The sequence below is a fragment of the Heterocephalus glaber genome, unplaced genomic scaffold, assembly GCF_053883595.1.
Source record: "Heterocephalus glaber isolate CG9 unplaced genomic scaffold, H.glaber_assembly_v1.0 deba00001472, whole genome shotgun sequence".
Classification (NCBI taxonomy): domain Eukaryota; kingdom Metazoa; phylum Chordata; class Mammalia; order Rodentia; family Bathyergidae; genus Heterocephalus; species Heterocephalus glaber.
The window spans coordinates 59,658,077-59,681,411 of record NW_028258315.1 but is presented as its reverse complement, the minus strand read 5'-3'; the positions used below and the strand labels follow the sequence as shown (position 1 = coordinate 59,681,411).

Below are 23,335 nucleotides of genomic sequence, written 5' to 3'. Positions count from 1 at the left end.
GAGTACAAGACATAAAAAGATTCTTACAAAAAAGAAACCAATAATACAAAACTTTCTTTTCAACAATATAAGATAAATTAGTAGTATAACTGAAACAAATTAGCATATATATTAAAATATTTTTGAAACAGCAAAGTATGTAATTTGGGGAAGTATTTGAACTTCTCCTTACTTCCTATATATCTCTCTTCTATTTTGCCCTTTATTTGTACACATATACATTTTGTGTTTCTCATATAAGATAAAGCATGCAAAATTTGAGTTGTGTGTCTGATTTATTTCACTTAACATTATGTTTCTAAGTTGCTTCCATTTACCTATAAATGCCTCAACTTCATCTTTCTTTGTGGCAGCATAATACTCCATTGTATATAAATACCACATTTTCCTTATTCATTCATCTGTTGATGCACATATACACTGTTTCCAAGATCTAGTTGTTATAAGTTGTGCTGCTATAGACATGGATATGCATCTGTGGTGATTATATCTTTTTTTTTTTTGGTACCAGAAATTGAACTCGGGTTCTTGTACTTGTGAGGCAGGCAACGGAACCACTGAGCTAAATCCCCAGCCCAATTTTTTGAGAAGATACCTAGAAGGTAAGTGGCTGGGTCAAATGGAATTTCTATTTTGAGTTTTTTGAGAAATCTTCACACTGATTTTCACAGTGATTATACTAGTTTATATTCCCTCCAGCAATGTAGAAGAGTTCCTTTTCCCCCCACATCCTCACTAGCATTTATTATGATTAGTTTTTTTATGGTAACCATTCTTTCTGGGGTAAGATGTTATCTCAGTATAGTTTTAATATGCACTCCTATTGTCCATTTGTACTTCTTCTGAGACATGTCTGTTCATTTCAGTTGCCTATTTTTTGATTGGGTCTTTTATTTGGGGTGGGTCTAATTTTTTAATTTTTTAAATATATTCTTTATAAGAGTCCTCTGTCCATGGATTAGCTGGTAAAATTTTTTTCCCATCCCATAGATTGTCTCTTTCCTCTGTCTGTTGTTTTTTTTTGGCATGCAGATATTATTTGATATTTTGATATTTGATATTTTGATATTATCTCATTTGTTTATTCTTGGTATTATTTCTTATGCCATTGGGGTTCTGTTCAGAAAGCCCTTGCCTATGCCTTTGTCTTCAAGAGTTGTACCTATTTTATTTTTCAGCAGATTCAGTGTTTCTGTTTTAACATTTAGATCTTTGATTCATTTTGATTTCAGTTTAGTCCATGGTGAGATATATGAATCTATACTTAATCTTTGGCATGTGGATATACAAATTTCCTAGCACCTCCAGTGTATGTTTTTTGTTCCTTTGTCAAAGATTTTAAAAAATTGCATGTGTCTGAAGTGGTTTCTGCTTCTTCTATTCTGTCCCATTGATCGACATACCTATTTTTTAAAATCTTGGTTCAGTTTTGGCAATTTATCTGTATATTAGAATTTCTCCATTTTTTCTGAGTTCTACAATTGTTTGGCACTGTATTTTGGGATAGTCTGTTGTAATTCCATGTTTTTCATTTAAAATTGTATTAGTTTGTATCCTTTCTTTTCTTTTTTGGGGTAAGATTGGCTGTATTTGTTTTATTCTTTCAAGGAACTGGATCTTCAGTTCATTGATTCTTTGTATTGTTTTATTAGTCTCCATATATTTCTGCTCTGATTTTTATAATTTCCTTCCTTGTACAACCTCTGGGTGTGGATTGTTCTCATTCTTCTAGGACCTTGAGATGAATCATTGGGTTATTTGGGTTCATTTTCTTTCTTTCTTTCTTTTTTTTTTGGTACTGGGGATCGAACTCAGGACCTTGTGCTTGTGAGGCAGGCGCCATGCCACTGAGCTAAATCCCCAGCCCTACTTTTTTCTTTTAATGTGGACATTCACCCCTATAAACTCCCCTCATAGGACTGCTTTTATTGTGTACCATAAGTTCTGGTATGTTGTATTGGCATTACCATTTAATTCTAGGAACTGCTTTATTTCTTTCTTCATTTCTTCTGTGACCCATTGATTATGCAAGAGTGTGTTGTTCCATATGTTTGCATAGTTCCTGTGGTTTCTTTTGATATTGATTTCTAGTTTTATTGCACTATGATCTGATAATACGCATGGTAAAATTTCAATCCTTTTGCATTTACTTAGGTATGCTTTATTAGCTAGTATGTGGTCTACTTGGGGGAAAGTACCACGTATGGCTGAAAAGAATGTGTATCTATTGTTAGGTGCAAAATTCTGTGTATATCTATTAAGTTCTTTAGTTCCAAGGCTTGGTTCAACTCTGGTATTTCTTGGTTGTTTTGTTTAATTGATCTATTAGTGATAGTGGGGTATTCAGTTCCCCTACTATAATTGTATTGATGTTTATCTGATTTTTTATGTCCAATACATATTATTTTATGAGGATGAGTGCACTGTGGTTTAGTGGATACATGTTTATAATTGTTATCTCTTCCTGTTGAATAGTTCCATTAACCAATATGTAACATCCTTCTTTACCTCTTTTTTTTTTTGGTACGGGGGATCGAACTTGGGTCCTTGCGGTTGCGCAGCACGCGGCAAAACCACTGAGCTAAATCCCCAGCCCATCTTCTTTGCCTCTTTTGATCAGCTGTGGTTTGAAATCTACTTTGTCTGAAAATAGGATAGCTATTCCTGCTTTTCTTTGGATTTCTAATGTGTGGAATATTGTTTTGCATACTTTAAATTTTAGTCTATGAATTTTTGTTGTTGTTGTTGTTGTTGAAAATGTTTCTTGGGCTGGAGATTTATCTCAATAGTGCCACACCTGCCTTGCAAGTGCAAGGTCCTGAGTTCAATCCCTGGTACCAAAAAAAACCCTGTTTCTTATATACAGCATACTCTTTAATTTTGTTTCTTGATGCATTCTGCTTATCTGTGTCTTTTGATTGGCAAGCTGAGTCCATTTACCTTTATAGTTACAACTGATAGGTATTTATTTGTTTCTGTCATTGTATTCATTTCCTGTTGCTGTTTTGCTTTCTTTCCCTTCCACTTAATTGCTAGCTCTACCTCATACATTCATTTTATTGGACATTTTGACATTGTTAGCTTCATTATTTCCTTCTAGGATATCCTTGAGAATATTTTGGAGTGTTGGTTTGGTGGTCATGACTTTCTTTAGGTTTTCTTTATCATGGAAGTATCTTATTTCACCATCAATTTTGAAAGGTAATTTTGCAAATTATCATAGTCTGGATTGGAAGTTGTTTTCTTTAAGAGCTTGAAATACTTTATACCATGTTCTCCTTGGCTTTAAGGTTTGTGTTGAGAAAACTGTTATAATTCTTTTTTTTTCCATTAAATTTATTGGTACATTTTAGGTATAAAATACAGTTACATTCATCATTGGGATCTTGTAACTTTATATGAGTATCTTGGTTCTTATTTTTTTTCACCCTTCCCCTGCCCTCCCTTCACCCCCTCCACCCTTCCCTATTTGCAAAGACTTTGTTTCCATTTTTTTCCTTTTCTCATATTTTTTCTTTTCCCTTCTTTCCTTTCCCCTACCCTTCCCACATCCCCTACTGCTTTAGACTTTTTCTTCCTATTACACAATATCAATTATACATTTTTAAAAGTACAATATCAAGATCTAGAAGACATTACCACAGATTTTACAGTATTTAAAAGGATATAGAAAGCATATTACAAAAATCTTTCTTGAAATAAAATTTGACAACCAAGAATTACCTTGGAAGACAAATTAATGAAACTGACTCTGGAGGAAATATAAAATTTGAATAGCACCTACTAAAGAAAATATATTCCTAGCTTGAAAACCTACCTATATGAAAACAACAGGCTCATATACATTTTAACTGATAAATTATATCAAATATTGAAAGCAGAAAAAAAAGGAACATTTCTCCCCTCATTTTAGGAAATCAACATTGTACTAATCCTAAAACTGGATAAAGATAATAGAAGAAAAAAGTATGAACATAGATAAAAATTTGTTTAACAAAAAAAACTATTAGAAATCAGATCTGGCAGTATGTAGAAAGTGGTTTTATTATAGGGATGGCAGTGTTGGTTCAGCATTGGAAAATCCACCCCCAAAAGTCATCATTTTAAGAGAGGACAGGAAAAAAGCATATGATTCTGTCAGTAGTTGGAGAAAAAGTACTGGCCTAAATTCTACAGCTGTTCATGGTAAAAGCTATCAGGAGACTAGAAGTAGAACAGAACCTTCTCGACAGATAAGCCATGTACTCCATGCTTCAGCAAAAATGCCTTATATGAATGGAGAAGATACAATGCTTTCTCCCTAAGGTGGGGAACAAGGGCATATATGCCTACTTTTCATCTGTCCATTAAAATTTGAAACATAGGCTCCAACCAAAATAGTCTGACAATAAAATGACACAATTAGGATAGGATTGGCAAGATAGAAGCAAAATCTTTATACATAAATGAAAAGATCATCTACAGAGAAAATACTAAGAAATCCCTAGGAGGCCCTAGAACTTGTATTTGAATTTAGCAAGATTCGAAAACACAAGATATATATAAAAGTTCAGGTCTATGTATACTTGCTATAAATGAAGAATTGGATATTGAAATTTAAAAGTTATGTAGGAGTACAAGGGACCTAGAAAAGTAAAAAAAAGCACTGTTGGAAGACATTTATTACCTAATTTTAAGACTTCCTCTAAAGCTACAGTAATCAAGGCAGTGTTGGTATAAGGAAAGACATACAGATCATTAGAATCAAACTGAGAATCTAGAAATAGAACCACACATATATGATCCACTGAGTTTTGAAAGATTATTTAACATTTTATAGACCATAAACTCAATTCAAGAGCAGAAGAAAAGATAATATTTTCAGGAAATGGCACTACAACACCTGGTATCCGTATATAAAAACTTAACCCTTTGTTTCCATACATAAAAATAACTTGAAAGGATCTATGAACCTAAATATGAAAGACTAAAACTATAAAACTTTAAGAAGAAATTATAAGGGAAAATGTTTATGAATTTAGGGTAGGCAAGAATTTCCTAGGATATAAAAAACATGATGCATAGAATAAAAAAATTGATAAATGAGATTCCATCAAAATTTGGAACTTTAAATGACATCATTAAGAAAATGAAAAGTAGTCCTTAAACAGACCATATTTATAATGCATATAATCTATGACCAGAACATATAAAGAATTCTTAGAGCTCATTAATAGACCACTCAATTAAAAAGTAGACATAAGAAGATGATAAATAGCCAGTACAGCACAAGGAAAGGTGTGCAACACTAGAATCAGAAAAATACTAATCAGTACAATAACAAGATTGAATTATACACTCATTAGTGAGATGAAGTTAAAACTTTTAAAAGAACAAATGTCAGCTTAGATGTGAACCAGTTAGAACTTATTAATACTGCTAATGTGAATGTAAGATGATAAACCATTTTGGAAAACAATATAGAAATTTCTTGTATTACTGTTAAGAACCAACAGTTCTGTTCTTAAGTTTTTACTTAAGAGGAATGAAAACACATGTTCACAATAGATTTGTACGTACAAGTTGAGTATCCCTTATCTGAAATTCTTAGGACCACAGTGTTTCAGATTTTCATTTGAAATCCACTTGATCTGCAAAGAGGATAGGTACTCCTGCTTTTTATTTTTTGGGGGGGTTCCTGTCACATGGAGTATTGTTTTCCACCCTTTAACTCTTAGTCTATGAGTTTCTTTTTGAGTTAAATGTGTTTCTTGTATGCAGCATATTGTTGGATCTTGCTTCTTGACCCATTCTGCCAGTCTATTTCTTTTGACTGGTGAATTGAGACCATTAACATTGATGGTTATAACTGATACATATTGACTTATCCTTGTCATGACTTCTTCTGGTTGTTGGATTCTCCCCCTTTGCATTTAATTTCTTATTGGACCTGACAGATTCATTCTGCTGGGCTTCCTGGGGTTGTGATCCTCATTGTCTTTTGCTAGGGTATTGTCTAAAATTTTTTGGAGTGCTGGTTTCACATTCATGAAGTTCATAAGGTGCTCTTTGTCATGAAAGTATCTTGTTTCTCCATCAATTTTGAAAGATAATTTTGCAGGGTACATCAATCTGGGTTGGAGGCTGTTTTCCTTTAGGGCTTGAAATACAACACTCCAAGCTCTTCTTGCCTTGAGGGGTTGCATTTGAGAAATCTGCTGTGATTCTGATGATTCTGCTTTCCTTTGTATGTGATTTGTTTCTTTTCTCTAACTGATTGTAGAATTTTGTTCTTCTATTGGGTTTCTGGAATCTTAACTATTATGTGCCTATGTGTAGATTTTTTTCTGATCATAGCTACTTGGAGTCCTATATGCCTCACTTATCTGTATGTCAACTTGTTGGCCTCTGCTTGGGAAGTTTTCTGCCATCACTTCTGTGAACAGTTTTTTTATGTCACCTGCACTCCTGTTTCTTCATTGAGTCCAGTCAGTCTTACGTTATTCTTCTTTGCATTGTCTAGCAGCTGCTGGATTGATTTCTCATGGTCTCTTACAATTTTGAAGTAATCTTTCTTTTCCTGGTCACTAATTGCAATCTTATCTTCTGTATCTGAAATTCTGTCCTCACATTGGCTCATTCTGCTGTATAGACTTTCAATGGAGTTTTTAATCTTCTGGAAATCTGTTTGTATCTGTTTTATGGATTCCATTTGTTTCCTATGTTGGGATTCCATCATGTTCCTCAACTCCTCTATTTTTTTATCTGTGTCCTCTCTAGACTTATTAATCATGTCTTGCACTATGGGCACAATCTCTGCTGTTATCTGAGAAATTATTTCTGATTTTATTTTTTCCAGATCCTCTTTTGTCACCAGTTCAGGGAGTCCAGGTAGTTCAATATCAGAGTGTTTCATCTCTTTTCCCTTTGGTGTTGTTTTACGTGATTGGGAAGTCTGGTTTCGATACTTGTTTATGTGTCTTCTCATTTCAACAGGGCGTGGGGGGTTGCTGCTGGCAACCATGCGGCTTACCTCCTCTGTGCTCGTGGGGGTGATATGGCAGCCCGGAAGCCTCCTCCTCTGTTGTATTCTGATGGGTTTTCCTTTATAGGTAATTTGTTATTTTTCTCTAGGAGCCTTTATGACTTTATTCTTGTGTCATATTTCTGGTATTTCAATAATTATGTGTTGTGGAGTGGATTTTTTTCGGTTCTTGTTTATTTGAGGTTCTATATGCTTCATTTATCTGTATGTCAAATTCTTTTTCCATGTCTGGAAAGTTTTCTGCTATTACTTCTGTAAAGAGGTATTTAATACCCTTTGTTTTATCTTCTGATTTTTCATTGATTCCAGTTGCTCTTATATTAGTCCTTTTTGAGTCATCTGGAGCTGTTGAATCCATTTTTCATGTTTCCTTGTGTTTTTAAGGTACCTCTCATTAGTTGACCATTGACCTCAGCTTTGTTCTGTAGGTCTAACACTCTGTCTTCACACTGGTTGCTTCTGCTACTTATACTTTCAATCATGTTTTTGATCTCCTGGATTTCTGTTTGGAACTTTCTTATGGCCTCTCATTCTTTTCTATGGTGGACATTCATGTTTTGTATCTCTTTTTTTATCTCTACTAGCTGTTTATTAGTGTCTTTTCTTGACTTGCTGATCATTTGTTTCATTAGGGTCATCATCCGGTTATTTGTATCTTCTTTAAATTGATCAAGTACCTTATTGAACTATTTTACCTCCATTAGTACCCTTTCAGACCTATCTGCTGTGTAGTTTATGATTTCCTTCCCCTCAGTGTTCTTTGAACCAGTTTGGGGAGAGTTGGAAGATTTTGGAGGCATTTTGCTGCCTTATCTTTTCATGTTACTGTTTATTTGTTTGTTTGTGCTGAGGTTTGCAAAAACTTTCGGCCCATTGCCCCATTCTTTGGGAGAAAGCCACAGTATTTACAACTCTCATGCAATCTAGATATTGGCATACAGAGAAAATCAATTGTCAACCACTACTACGTTAGCTTGACCATAGTAGTAAGTTTAGCAACAACAGTAGCATCAAATTTCAACTGAATATTGACAAACCCTAGGAATCACTCATGAACAGCCCTCAACCAAAACAAAGAGGACAATGATTTAAGAAAAGACAATTAGGCCACCCTTATTTTGACCTATAGTAGTTCAGGTCACTAATTTCTGCCAGATGTAGGCAGCAGTGCCAGGGTGCAAACGTACCACTATATTAAATTCCTTCTTCTTCAGGACTGCACCCTCTGACCATTACTCCTACTGAACATGACCTCCCACAACAGAATATAGGTGCAGTAATCTGTGTGGTCTGAACCGAGGCTTCCCAGGGGATCCCAGGAGATCCCTATTTAGCTGTTAACCTCTCCAAGCCTAACTCCCAAGGCTATCTCCTACCTGGTCTCTGTTTTATGTTATCATGTCATTCTTGAAGTGAAGCTTTCCTTCAATCAGGTTAGTGTGTTGTTTTGTCACCTCTGTTGCCCTGTGCTGTGGAGAACCCCAGGGCTGGGGGCTGGGGAGCTTGGTTCCTGGTCCTCTGGCTTGGTGCAGGGTCTAGGCCTAGATCTATTATTTTCCTGTCTTTGAAAGAGTCCTGTGAATTTCTACTTTAATATGTATTATTGTTTTTTAAATATTTTTTGGTTGACTTAGCTGTCTTGCTAGTTTTTTTGTGACAAGGTCTCACTGTGTGGCCCAGCCTGGCCTCACACTGGCAAAAATCCTCCTGCCTCAGCCTCTTCAGTGCTGGGATTACAGGAATCTGCCACCATATCTGGCCTCTAGTTTGATTTTTTAAATTGGATTTTTTCAAAATTGGGTTTTTAAAATCTACTTTTGAAGGCTATGAATTTCCCTTTGATTGCTATTGTAAAGTATCCCATAAAGGCTCACAGGGTCCTTTTATTTTTACTTTGTTTAAAGAAATGTGGTCATTGCAGTTTTATTTTCACTTTGACCTAAATATTGTTTAATACAGTGTTTTAATTTTTACCTATAAAGCCCTTTAAAATATTTTATTATACAATAATTTCCTCCCTTATCCATGGTTTTGTTTTCCATGGTTCCAGTTTCCCACAGTCATTCTTGGTTTAAAAATAATAAATGGAAAATTCCAGGCATAAACATTTATAAGTTTAAATTACATTCAGGTATGAATAGTCTGATGAAGTCTCAAATTGCCCTGCTGTATATCCCATTCACTATAGCCCTTTGTCTAATGTATCTGGCTACATATGCTACCTTCAACATTAGTCATTTAGTAGCCATCTCAATTATCAGGTCCACTATTAAGGTATTATGATGCTTGTGTTCAGTAATTTATTTCACTGAATATGACCAAAAAGAAAGACTAGTGATCTTGGAAAATCACAACACCAATGAGAAGCCATAAAATGCTTCCTTTATGTGAAAAGGTAAAAGTCCTCCACTTAATATGGAAAGAAAAAATATTGTATTCAGGGACTTGTTAAAGTCCATGGTGAGAATGAATCTATCCATGAAATTGTGATGAAGGAAAAAGAAATTCATACTAGTTTTCTTGTCACATCTCAAACTGAAAATGTTTTGGGTGTATAGTATGCAATAAGTACTTAGTTAAGATACAAAAGCTATAAAATTTGTGGATATAGAGGAAAAAAGCATAATACATATATTTATGGTTTCAGGTACCCACAAAAGGTCTTGGAACACATCCCCCAAGAATATCAACTAAAATATTTATATACACGCAATGTTCTAAAAATTAGGGTATTAGGGATGAAAATGATCGAAGTATGCTATGTGCATATATGAATATGCTAAAGTGAAACCTACTATTCTGCTTAATATGCAGTAAGGAAACTAAATTCTTCCTCTTTTTAACACATTCATGATGACGCTGTAAATTGTCTTGCTGCTGAGTGGCTTGAACCATCAGCATGACTTCCCATGCATGACTGTACCATTTTTACCACCAGTGGTACAAGCTGCCTGATGAGACAGTCATGCATGTACCACCAGTAGTTCAAGCTGGCAGGAGCATGCTAAAAATTTTTTCAGTCAACTCACTGAAAGTATTTGATCTCTTGAGTATAGTCCTACATTAAGAAGAAGGTAACGGCTTTTATCTACCAAAACTTTGCTCAGGGCCAAACAGTTACTAAGTATTCAATAAATATTTTAAAAATGTGTAAATGATTAAATGAATATACCAGATCTAGATTATAACTTATTTTTATAAAATAACATCACTTTGACAGATCTTTAAATTATTAAGCATGATTGCTTTAATCATACTTTAAAACCCATCTTTCTATCACATGGATATTCTAAGTGTGATGGATAATAGTGCTTTTTAACATAAGTACAGTGCATTTGAAGTATTTTCAAGGGTGGGTCAGAAGACCTGGAGTTTTCTCAGGCTAAAGGGAAAAAACTGTTATCTTAAAATAGTATACTGTGTACTCTTTCTACTAATAGTAAGAAAAGAGCTTTTGAAAGGATGACTTCACAAGTCATCAGACCTTTCCCTTAGGTGAGGGTCCCCAGATAGAACATGGAATGAGACACAATTTTAGTAAACAGAATTCAGAATTGTGTGGTTCTCTGTTTCATTTAGCAGTCTCCATGATTCCTGTAATGTATAACCCTGTCCCTTGAATCTGGACTGCCGCTGGGGCTCAATTTACCCCCCAAAATGCAATTTTGTGGCCTAAAGCTTAAGAAAGCCTGCCAACTTCTGCTTTTCATTTTTGGAATGAGCTACTGTGCTATAAGAAGCTGATGCCATGTGAAGATATGGGTGTTGAGCACTACCAAAGTCCTCTCAGAGTGAGTCATCTTGGATGTGCTAATCCAGACTGAGCCCCTAAATCAAGGGTGAGCAAACTCAGCTGTATCTGACCCACCACTTGACTTTTGCCAATAAAGTTTTATTAGAATACAACTATGTCCACTTATTTATATATTATTTATGGCTGCTTTTTTTTTTGGTACTGGGAATTGAACTCAGGACCTCATGCTTGTGAGGCAGGTGGCAGAACCACTGAGCTAAATCCCCAGCTCTGTGGCTGCTTTTTTTCCTCTCTGATGGCCCTGGGTTCAATCCCAGCATCTCAAAGAAAAAAAAAAAAAAACGACTAAGTCCACACTAGTCTTAGTGTTATGGTATCAAGTCCACACTAGTCTGTAGGGTCTGGAAAGGGTCTTAACAAGACAAAAAGGGTTAGAGGAATCAGGATGAGGAGAGAAAGATTTTCCAGGAAGAGAGCAGGAAATTAACGCTACTGGGGAGAGTATGTAGCAAGAAAAGATGAGGGAAGAGGGAGTTGTGTAAGGTGAGGCTGGGGAAAGAGCCACAAAATTCAAATTAGTATGATAACTACATGGTAGTAACTTACAACATGATAGAATATATATTACATTAATGTAATTATGAATCATTAGTTGAGGAAATCAATGCTAATTTATATTACTGATCTTGATAACTTTATTGTCATTATTTTCTGCAGCACTTGTGATATAGGCAAAATAGATGTTAACTCCCAAACCTACTAGATACCCGAAACACAAGTTAGTGTTCTCTAAAATCAAAGAATGAATTCTAGAAACAACAGTGGTTAAGAGAAGAAAAAATTTATCAAGAGAACAAGATAACTTCTGCCTAAGAAAGACAGAAGGGGGATTGGAAAGTGGGTTACTCCTATGGCTGCTTTCTTACAGTGACAAAGTTGTATGGTCTCAAAGCTTAAAATTCTCACTTTTTTGGCCCTTAAGAGGAAAATGTGCTGATTTCTACTCTACATGGTCCCAGCAGCAGCTGACCTTGTGAAGCAGAACTACTTACACAAGCCTATAAAATAGTAGCAATAGTAGAGTAGGTGCTATCTTAAATTGTTCAGTTATGGATTATTTGTTATTTAGCAACAACTAGAACAAATGATAAAATCCTATATCGGTATTTCATATGCTTGATGATTTCCTGGTTTAAAATCTTACCTTTTTATTCTTTATACCTTTTTCTCACTTTTTAAAAACTTTTATTAGTATATGTTTACAATACATAGTGACTACATTCATCTTGGGGGTTTAATACAAACGCAGATCGTAACTTGATCATTTTTAATGTTCCAGCTCCCCTCTTCCATTGTCTTCTTTCTCCTTCCTTCCCCAGATTCCCCTCCCCACCTCCACAGGGGCTACCTCCCTATTTCTAAACATGGCTCTTTGATTTCACTCTTTACATTATTTATATTTTGGGTCTTTCCTATTAGAGAAACCATGTGCTAGTTAACCTTTTGTGACAGACTTATTTTACTTAGTGTTATGGTATCAAGATCATACCACTTTTAAAGCTCTTTTTAAAGTTTGCTAATTTATTTTAGCCATGTATGCATTCTTAAAATCTCACCATGTCAACTCACTCCTTGTTACTATATCTACTGGTGGTTTCTGAGATTTCAACACATTTGACACTATTGACCATGTTTTGGTTCTTGAAACATTTTCTCCCTTTCATTCAATTAAACCATAATCTCTTAACTTTCTTTTGTCTTATATGGAGCTCTTTATCAATTTTTCTTGTGGAAATTCTTCTCAAACTTAATGTTAGATTTCCTTTAGATTTTATTAAACAAATATCTCACTCCTATTATATGCCAGGCACTGTTCTAGGTACATGTTCCTAGGTTCTAAGAACCAAAAAAAAAAAAATCCTTGCCCTAGAGAAATCTTTAAATGTATACGTATAACAATATAATTTATTACAAAAGCTAGAAGTTGATAAATGCTTTAGAAAAGAAGATAAACAGAATAAGGAATGGAGGTAAGAACCAGAGTAGGGGTAAGGGAGGCAAATTTGAAGAAAGGTGCTCAGAATAGGCCTTTGAGAAGATAAGGGAGCTGACACACAGATATCTAGAAGAGGAGCATTTTAGGCAGAGAGGACAGCAGTTTAAAGATCCAAATGCAAGGAGTAGTGTGGAAGGTTTGAGAACAAAGGATGCCTTTTCTAAGGGCTCTGGATGCTGCAGGGCTTTGTAAGCCATCATCAGGATTTTGTTTCTTCTTAATGAGAGCAGAGGAGTTATGGAAGAGTTTGAGAAGATCAAGTCATCCAAGACATCTCTCTAACTGCTGTATTGAAAAGAGAATGGAGGTGGCAGAAATGGCAGCATAAGGACCACGTGAGAGGTTATAGGAATGAGTCAGACCAAAAGGACACCAGTGGAAACAAAAGGGAGTGACCACCTCTGAACAATCTTAGGAACTCATACTCCCATGATTCCAGTTACCATTCATCTGCTTGATACTCCTAAATCTGAAATTTTTTTTCAGTCCAAATATCTCTCCTGAGTTTCAGACATATGTATGCAAATATCTATTGGTCATCTCCTCTTTCAATGTTTCATAGGTACCTCAATCTCTACTCTTTCCTAGGCATTATCTTTAGAAGGCTGCTGTCCAGCCGGGGATTTAACTCAGTAGTGTTGCCGCCTGCCTCGCAAGCCCAAGGTCCTGAGTTTGATCCCTGGTACTAAAGCTGCTGTCAACATGTATGTTGCTGGATGATCTGTGCTGGCTTATAAACAATTTGGGTTTCTTTAACATATCCACATGGTTTATTAGATTTTTCTGCTTATCATGGTAGCTTAAAGGATTGGGCATAGGATAGATAAGTTTTAACTGGAATAAGAAGATGAAATGCTACCTGAGAACATAGTTTATGGCAGGGTACTATACTGGTGGTGCACTAAAAGCCCCAAGGATAGAGGATGGGAATTATAGAGTGAATTGCTTTCATTTTGCAGCTCTGTCCAACAGTGCGCCACCACTGCTGTTGGATCACATAATTTTGAAGTGGTCACTTTTGTTACAAATCACAAAACCATTATGTATGAATTAAGTCTCTGTATACACTGCAGAATTTTATTATATGAATTAAATTTTCTTCTGTCTCAATAATTTTTTTTGTCCGCTGTCTATTATAACTTTAGAACTTAGCATTCATTCTTTTTTTTTTTTTTTTTGTGGTACTGGGGATTGAATTCAGGACCTTGCACTTGCCAGCCAAGGTACCACTGAGCTAAATCCCCTGCCCTTTTCATTCTTTTAACTTGTAGCAAAAGAACTACTTTTGCTCCAGAAAATATTTAGCCAGAGGGTTGTGGTTCCTTTTTCCATGATTCTTGTTTTTTCAAAATTTGTGTGTAAAAGAACTTAAGAAATATCTTAATATTTTGTATCTAATTCTTATAAGTGTTTTAAAAAAATAATAACAGATGCAAGAGAAATAAGCTTTCCTAGATTGTATTTTTACCACATCATACTTATATGTGGGAAAGAGTCTTGTAAAAATCATTAATGTGAGACTAACTAGGCCAGTGACAGCTATTATTTTTTATTAGAAAATTAAGTTCAAAATGAATGTTTAGGTATAAGTTTAACATAGTTTAAAATGCAATTAAGTCTGATTCCTTAACACTTGAAAGCTCTTTTTATATGTTTATCATTTATTCAACCAATATTTATCAAAGGCTTGCTCTGTACCAAGCAGTATGCTTGTGCTGGGGATGGAGTATAAACAAAAGGCAAAATTCTTGCTACCATAGAGCAGTAATGGCTGCTTGTAAATAAGTACCAGGAAGGAAGTAAACAGTAAGAGAAACAGAGACACAGACAGACAGACTGGGAGAGGTTACTTGAGGGTAGAACTCTGAGAAGGTGGCTGAGGTGAGGCCCAAGTGCTAAAAGATGAGGTAGAGTTCACCATAAGGTCTAGGAAGTGCTGCTCAGCAGAGAGACCAGGAGGAGTAAAGGTGCAGAGGCAGGAAATTTTAATACTCAAGAAACAGAAAGGAGGCTCCCATGAAGTAACCACAAATGACAGACAAAGAAAGGGGCTGGAGATATATCATACAAGATTTTGTAGGCCTTGCTTGGTAAAGAATTTGGATTTTATTCTGATTGTGATGGGAGGACAATGAAGCATTTGTCCAAAAGAATGACATGACCTCTGATACTGTCCCATCCTTTTTTTTTTAATTATGAAAAGAAATAGACATAAAATTTACCATTTTAACCATCCTTAAAAGTACAATTCAGTGACATTTATTATACCTTATTGTGCGATGGCACCACTATCCATCTACAGGACTGTTTTCATCTTCTCCAACTGAAACTCTGGCCTTATTAAATAATCACTTCCTGTTTTCATCTTGGCCCAAACCATCTCAGGCATTATTCTACTTTCTGTCTCTATACATTTGCATTTTCTAGGTATTTCATATAATTAGAATTGTACAATATTGTCCTTGTGGCCAGCTTATTTCAATTAACTTCATGCTCTCAAGATTTATCTAAATTGTAGCATTTGTCAGAATTTCAATCTTTTTAGGGCTAAATAATATTCCATTGAATGTTTATAGCACATTTTGTTTATCCATTCATCTATTGATGGATGCTGTCCTCTGCTTTTTTTTTTTTTTGGTACTGGGGATCGAGCTCGGGACCTTGTGCTTTCTACACATGTCCTCTGCATTTTAGTGAAGGATTATCTCAAGATTTTTTTATGGCAAGAAATGACAATGTGGGCCGGGGATTTAGCTCAATGGTTTTGCCGCCTGCTGTGTAAGCACAAGGACCCGAGTTCAATCCCCAGTATCAAAAAAAAAAAATTAAAGAAATGACAATGTGAAAAACAATGGTCAGTAGAGCTGCATATGATAGAATTTATATCTAGAATAACATTTGTATTAACATAGTGACATTTGTATTAACATAGTATCAGTTTGGTTTTCTCTCATATAGAGGTAGATAATCCAGAACTACTGTGAGATACCATGTCTCCATCGTCATTTGAGACACCAAATCCATTCTAGCTTTCTCTTCCATCATTTTTACCATAAGGCATTCACACTCAAGGTCATCTCATGGTCCACAGTAACCACAACAGCTCCCATAACTATCTGTGTATTTTCTTCAGGCAGCAGGAAGAAGAAAGGGGTAGAACAAAATGGTGTCCTTGCCAGCTGAGAAGTGTTCTGTAGAGCACTCTCTGACAAGCTGCCTGAAAACATAGGCTACTCTTGCCTGCAGTGGAGTCTGGATATCTAGTTGTCTAGCTATCCATTATTGCACACCCAGAAATATTCAGTCTGTTAGTAAGGAGAGAGGAAAAAAAACTGTAATTGCCTCAGAAATGCCAGAAATGTTCATAGTCCCTTGAAATTTTGGGATTTTTTTGTTTGTTTGTTTTGTTTTTTGGTACCAGGGATTGAACTTGGGACCTTGCACTTGCGTGTCCCTTGAAATTTCGGCTGCTTGTGATGATTGGGTTTCAATCTTCTAACAATGGCTCAATGTAAAAGACTGATTTTTCATTCCTTTCTCCCTCTCACCTCTCCCTTTCTTTCATTTTTAGTACTGGGAATCAAACCCTGGGACTTGCACATGCTAGGCAAGAACTCTACTACCAAGTTATATCCTCAACTCCTCATTTTCTTTTTGTTAGAAATATAAACTTAAAGATAACTCTAGTCATTTCTGGAATTTCAGGAGTGGGCAAGGAGGTTAAAAATAAAAACAACAGGCCAGGCATGGTGACACACACCTGTAATCCCAGCACTTGGGAGGCTGAGGCAGGAGAATTGCCACAAGTTCAAGGCCAGCCTGGGCTACATAGTGAGTTCAAGGCCAGCCTGAACTACATAGCGAGACCATGGCTCAAAATAAATAAATTAATTAATTAATTAAAAACAGAAGAAATTAGAGGCAGTATGTCCAATCAGCTGCTCTTTCCTCTTGTTAAAAATTAACACTAATTTTTTTCCTATTTTATCTACTTAAGAAACATAAGATGCAGTTTTCCACTTTTATTTTTTTTTCTTTACTTTTGTGGTAAGGTGTAATTTATATAGAAAAGCCCCAAAATGTTACATTGGTTGAATTCTTATATTTTGCATTTACATTACACACCTGTGCAACTGCTAACTGGATTAAAAAAAAGAAATATTCAGTATCCAAAAATTTCCCATAAATCAATTTCCTACCGTCCGTCGCCCCGCTCCCTTTCGCCCGCTACCCCCTTCCCTGATGATGGTGCAGGCGAGGATCCACGCCAAGGCCAACGAGGGCGGGCCGCTTCTGCCGCTCGTCGTCCATGGCCGGCCGCTCCGGCCACCTGCTGGAGAGCCTGGACTAGCTACAGCTGTGATGATAGGATTGTAAACCTCTTAGAAGAATCAATGAGCCAAAAGACTGACCATTAAAATTAATAAGTATAAATAAATGCTGCCAGTTATAAGTTGAATATAGTACAAAAACAAACATTTCTGGAACCAGCCAGCAATACTTGACTAGAAAATGTAATTAAAATCATTCATGACAGCAAAATTACCCACAAAGTATGTGGAATACTCGAATCCACAAAGCTACTATGAAGAATATTTCAAAATTCTAGTAAAAGCCAGGCATGGTAGCACATGCCTAGAATCCAAGCACTTGGGAGGCTGAGGCAGGAGAATTGCAAATTCAAGGCCAGTCTGAACAATAACTTGCCTCATATGTACTGCAAACATGTAAAAGAAAAAGAAAAACTGAGGAGGATCAAGAGCTGAATGGAGAGGAGAGGGGAGAAAAGGAATGAAGATGTGTCCTATGTCCTGTACATGGACCAGCTCCAAACAAGGAGTGTAGACATTATGTACTGTACACATGCACTAACTAAAAAAGAGCCACTGAAAAACTAAAAAATTTGAATAAAGGCAATGGAAGATTGAAGTAAATGAAGAGACGTCATGCCCTTGAATGTAACACTATTATAAAGATGTCATATTTCTTCCACTTTTTTTACAAACCAAATAAACTTCCCGTAAAGTTTATATAGGGGAATAAATGTTGATAAATAGCTTCTTTATCTTTAAAGAACACTGGTGAGCCTGCTCTACCACATATTAGGACATATTATAAGACTGATGCTATTTTTAAAAATGTGTGTGGGTACAAGATCAAATACCCTAATGTATGATAGAGATTTCAGAGGTAAATTTAATGTACAAATCATTAGGGGAAAGATGGATTATTTGGTAAATAATTCAAGGAAAAATGGCTCACTGCTTAGAAAAAAGACAAATCCTTACCTAACCACATGAGTGGATCCTAGTGGCAAATATACAAAACTTAAAACTGTAAAGTTAATGAGAAAACTATTTTATGATCTAGGTGTGGAGAAAGCCCTAAAACTTCAAAGGCATAAATCGTAAGGTAAAACAAAGATGAAATCATCACATCAAGTTAGAAGCTCTTACCCAGGAACAATGGCGTGTGCCCGTGACCCAGCTGCTCAGGAAGTGAGGCAGGACTGGGTAGAGGCTGCCAGGCTGCACAGTGAGACCCCACCTCAGGACAAATGATCCACCCAGTGCAGGCCTTCCCCATCAAGGGTCCCCTGTGACAGGAGCACTGGGAGATGATGCAGCATCTGTCCCACTGAGAAATTAACATCCGGGCATGCAGATTCACACCTGGGTGCACAGGGGAGGGGCTGTGACTTGTGCTGAGAAGTAGACAGGCAGCCTGAATGTCCCCCTTGGAGCATGGATGGGAACACACATGGAATATTATGCAGCAACTAGAAATTACTGTATAGATATGTGCCCAGGAAACCTGACAGTCCTGAAAATAGAATAATACTGAGTCCAAAGAGAGCAACAAAAGGAAAAAAACCTGAATGAGATATAAATTTAAAATTTGTGAATATACAAACAACACAAATGAAATAGAACAGTTGCCCTGTGAGCAGGCAGAAAATAGAGTGAGAGTTGAAGCTTTGTGAGAAGCAGCAACTGTTATTGAATAAGAAAAAAGGTCCTCTGGAGATGATCCACAACATCCAGAACAGCCAGGACATGCGGCAGATCAGCGATGGTTCCCACTCCTAACTTCAGTGCTTTCCAAATTAGTGCACTGCAGGAGGCTGAAAAGCAGCAGGTGAAGGTGAGAGCAGGACAAGAGATGTAGACAGAGGAGCTGAACTGAGTTGTGAGAGGAAGTGGAGAAAATTCAGAGCAAAGGGGAATGAGAAAAATTGAATCTGACTGTAAACCTTTTGATGGGATGAACCCGCACTGTTGAAGTTTCAGTAGAAACAATCAAATTCACAGCAGGAATAGTCCCTGAAGCATGCCATGAGGATTATAGATGATGTGGTCAGCAAGTTCCTGGATGACCTGGGCAGTGCCAAGTGTCACTTAATGTCACTCTACAGCACACGTCATCTGAGGTGCCGCCGGGCCCAGTGGATCAGAAGTTTCAGTGTATAGTGATGGGTTGTCCTCTTGAAGATCAGAAAAAGTCAAGAGAAGACTAGAAACTCTGCTTAGAAACATCGAGAACTCAGACAAGGGCATCAAGCTGCTAGAGCATTTGAAAGGAGCCAGCTCCAAAGTTCTGCAAGCAAATGCTGAGAGCAGACTGAAGTAGCCTCTAAGCCAATGGGCACACAAGTCACGTCAAGATGCTAAGATGCTACTTAAAGTGACAGTAGTTCTTTATGTCAGGCATAGCCACTTACTTGATAGGAACAGTTATCTCAGATGAGGAAACTATTTCAGTGTCAAAGTTTTGCAACTCAATTGAAACTAGTATTTTAATTATCTAGACTTTTTAGACTGAATTCTTGCCTCATACTAGGATCTAGCACTATGTATTTTACTGTTTTGTAGATGAACACAGTATGTGGGGAAAGTACAGCTCTACTAGGCACAAAGTGTTATTGCTCTTTGCTAGACTGGGGCAGGGAAATAGCTCTGGGACAAGAGCCTGCAGAAGCTCCTGCCTTCCGTAGTGCACACACCGTACAAACAGGAAGTGTGCCTCGAGGATTCCAGGGAACACAGGTGAGCCTGTCCTGCGTCCTCCCACTCATGCAGATGTCTCTATGCATCTGTATGTACCAGATTACTTTGAAGCTAAAGATTTATGCATAATATATTTTTACATACTTGAACACATGGCTTACAATGTGAGACAATCACTTTTCATTTTACCAATGCGAATAATTACATATCCACTTGGTCTCTCAAATGGATTCTTCTAAAATTTTTATGTTGTAACTTACCTTTACTTAAAATGCTGCTTGTCAATTTAAAAGGCTCTCTTTGTGTAGCTGTGCCATAGTGTACTTGTCCATTTTCCCCTTGGACACATGGGTTGTTTGCAGCTTGTTGCTGTTACTGAGACATAGTCATGTACACAGAACTTTCTCTTTCTTGTATCAGTTCCCAGCATGAGGGGACCGGTGTACTGGGTCAAAGGTGTATACATTTTCACGGCCTGACGCTTACTTCTACATTTTTTTGGTAAAAATGTTGTGAGTTTATGTTGTCTTCAGTAATTAAATGTAGCCATTTCACCAGAAAAAAAAAATCAATTTCCTACTAGTCAACTTCTCCCCAAAATGTTCCAAAAGTTAATTGTGTCTATTCAGTAAAATACATCTTTTTAAACTTTTATGTGGAAGTATATAGAATGGTTAAAAGAATAATACAAACAACACTTTTACACCTTTTTTCCCAGATTCAACTATTGTTGATATTTTTCTCATTATCATTTGCCCCTTTTCTCTCCCTCACTCCCTATATTCTTTTCAGTTGGTCTCCCTTTCTCTCCCCATCCTTCTCTGTCTCCTACCATACAAGTAGGTTTTTTTCTAGAACATATGAGGAAAGCTGCATACATTATGTTCCTTTACTCTAAACACATCAGTGTGTATTTCCTAAAAATAAGATTGCTCACTCATGCAAACAAAACATAGTGATCAACAACAGGAAATTTAATATTAATATTTTTATCTAATCTACCATGCATACTACAATTTTGTCAATTGACTCAATAATGTTCGTTTTAGCATTTCTCCCCCTTCAATACAGGATCTAGTCTAGGATCTGGTATTACGTTTAGTTGTCATGTCTTTAGATTCTAATCTAAATGAGTTTCTCAGCCTTTCTCTGTTTTTTATGACATTGACATTTTTAGGCTGGGGGTAGCTTAGTGGTAGAGCACTTGCCTAGCATGCAGAAGGCCCTGGGTTCCATTCCCACCATGGCACAAACAAACAAACCAACAGGGCTGGGGATTTAGCTCAGCGGTTTTGCCACCTGCTGCACAAGCGCAAGGACCAGAGTTCGATCCTTAGTACAAAAAAAACAAGAAAAAAAACCCCCAAACAAACAAACAAAGAGAGGTTGACATTTAAAATGAGTGGATACTTCCTTTTGCTTTGGTATGGTGTTTCTCTTTAGTGAAATTCAAGGTATGTATCCTAGCTGTAACACCACAAGAGAGATGTATCCTCAGAGTATTGCTTGGTGGCATAGGATGTCCATCTGCCCCTCACTGGTAATGTTAATTTTGATCACCTGGTCAAAGCTTTGTCTCATTTTTAATCCACTGAATGCTATTTTTTTCCTTTATAAGTAATAAGAAACTATGAATAGATATTTAGGGATCATGCACATGACTGGCTGTGGTGGCCCACATCTGTAATCCCAACACTCAGGAGACTGCAGTAGGAGGATCTGAGTTCAAGGCTAGCATAGGCTACATAGTGAGTTCAAGGACAGTCTGGACTGCCTAGCAAGACCCTACCTTAAAGAAAAAAAATGATGTTAATGTCAGCTCTTTCTCAAAATCACTTCCTGTGTTATTCGTCTTTCTGTTACTGTGATAAAAGACCTGAGATAGTCAAGTTAAAAGAAGTCAAAGTTTGTTTAGCTAACAGTTTCAGATGTTTCAGTCCATGGTTGCTTGGTCTTGTTGCTTTGAGCCTATAGTGAGGCAAGACATTATAGAAGGAGAATGTGGTAGGGAGGAGGAAAACTCTTCCCAGGAAACTGAAAGAAAGGAGGGGCCAGGTTTTCAGTGTCTTCTTTGAGAGCACAACCTCAGTGACCTAACTTGCTCCCAGTAGGCCTCACCTCCTGAAAGCTCTGACTCCTCCCATTAGTGCAATGGGCTGGTGTCCAAGCCCTTAACATATGAGGCTTTGGAGGACACTTATTCAAAATAGATCACTCATTAACAATTTTTATCTGTGTCAATATTTACTTTAATGATCTCAAAAATAATGATTTTCCAGTTCCTACACTCCATTAACATCATCTCAGAATATTAGAAGTTAAAGCCTCTCAGAAAAATAAACAAATGTCCAATTCTTAATTTCTTTTTTTCCCCCATTAAGTTTATTGGTACATTTTAGGTATAAAATACAGTTACATTCATCATTGAGATCCTGTACCTTTACATGAGTATCTTGGTTCTTTTTTTTTTTCCCCTTCCCCTGCCCTCCCTTCACCCCCTGTACCCTTCCCTATTTGCAAAGACTTTGTTTCCATTTTTTTCCTTTTCTCATATTTTTTCTTTTCCTTTTTTTTCCTTTACCCTACCCCTCCCACTTCCCCTGCACCTTTAGACCTTTTCTTCCTGTTACACAATATCAATTATACATTTTTAAAATTACAATATCAGTATCTAGGAGACATTACCACAGATTTTACAGAATTTAAAAGCATATAGAAAGCATATTACAAAAATCTTTTTTGAAATAAATTTGACAACTTCTAAGAAGTAACTTGGAAGACAAATTAATGAAACTAACTCTGGAGGAAATATAGAATTTGAATAGCACCTATTAAAGAAAGTATATTCCTAGCTTGAAACCCTACCTATATGACAACAGCAGGCTCATATACATTTTAACTGATAAATTATATCAAACAATTAAAGCAGAAAAACAAAGGAACACTTCTCCTCTCATTTTAGGAAATCAACATTGTGCAAATCCTAAAACTGGATAAAGATAATAGAAGAAAAAGTATGAACATAGATAGAAATTTGTTTAACAAAACAAACTATTAGAAGTCAGATCTGGCAGTATGTAGAAAGTGGTTTTGTTATAGGGATGGCAGAGTTGGTTCAGCATTGGAAGATCCACCCCCAAAAGTCATTATTTTAACATAGGAAAGGAAAAAGCATATGATCCTGTCACTAGTTAGAGAAAAAGTATTGGACTACAACTGTTCATGGTAAAAGCTATCAGGAGACTAGAAGTAGAACAGAACATTCTGAACAGATTAAAGACATGTACTCCATACTTCCAGCGACAACACCTGATATGAATGGAGAAGATACATTGCTTTCTCCTTAAGGTGGGGAACAAGGGCAGATATGCTTACTCTTTGTCTGCCCATTAAACTTTGAAACCTAGGCCCCACCAAAATAGTCTGGCAATAAAATGACACAATTAGGATAGGATTGGCAAGGTAGAAGCAAAATCTGTATATGTAGATGAAGT

At 36.5% G+C, this 23,335-nt stretch overlaps 1 protein-coding gene across 4 annotated transcripts in view; it reads left to right on the top strand.

Moving 5' to 3' along the window:
* LOC106010150 (uncharacterized) overlaps positions 1-23,335 on the top strand; it is a 270,531-nt gene that overhangs the window by 34,793 nt on the left and 212,403 nt on the right. For all 4 annotated transcript variants that reach the window (XM_087181362.1, XM_087181358.1, XM_087181361.1 and 1 more), the window contains exon 2: positions 512-602. The gene's annotated coding sequence lies outside the window, so the exon portion shown is untranslated. The remainder of the gene's footprint in view (positions 1-511; positions 603-23,335) is intronic.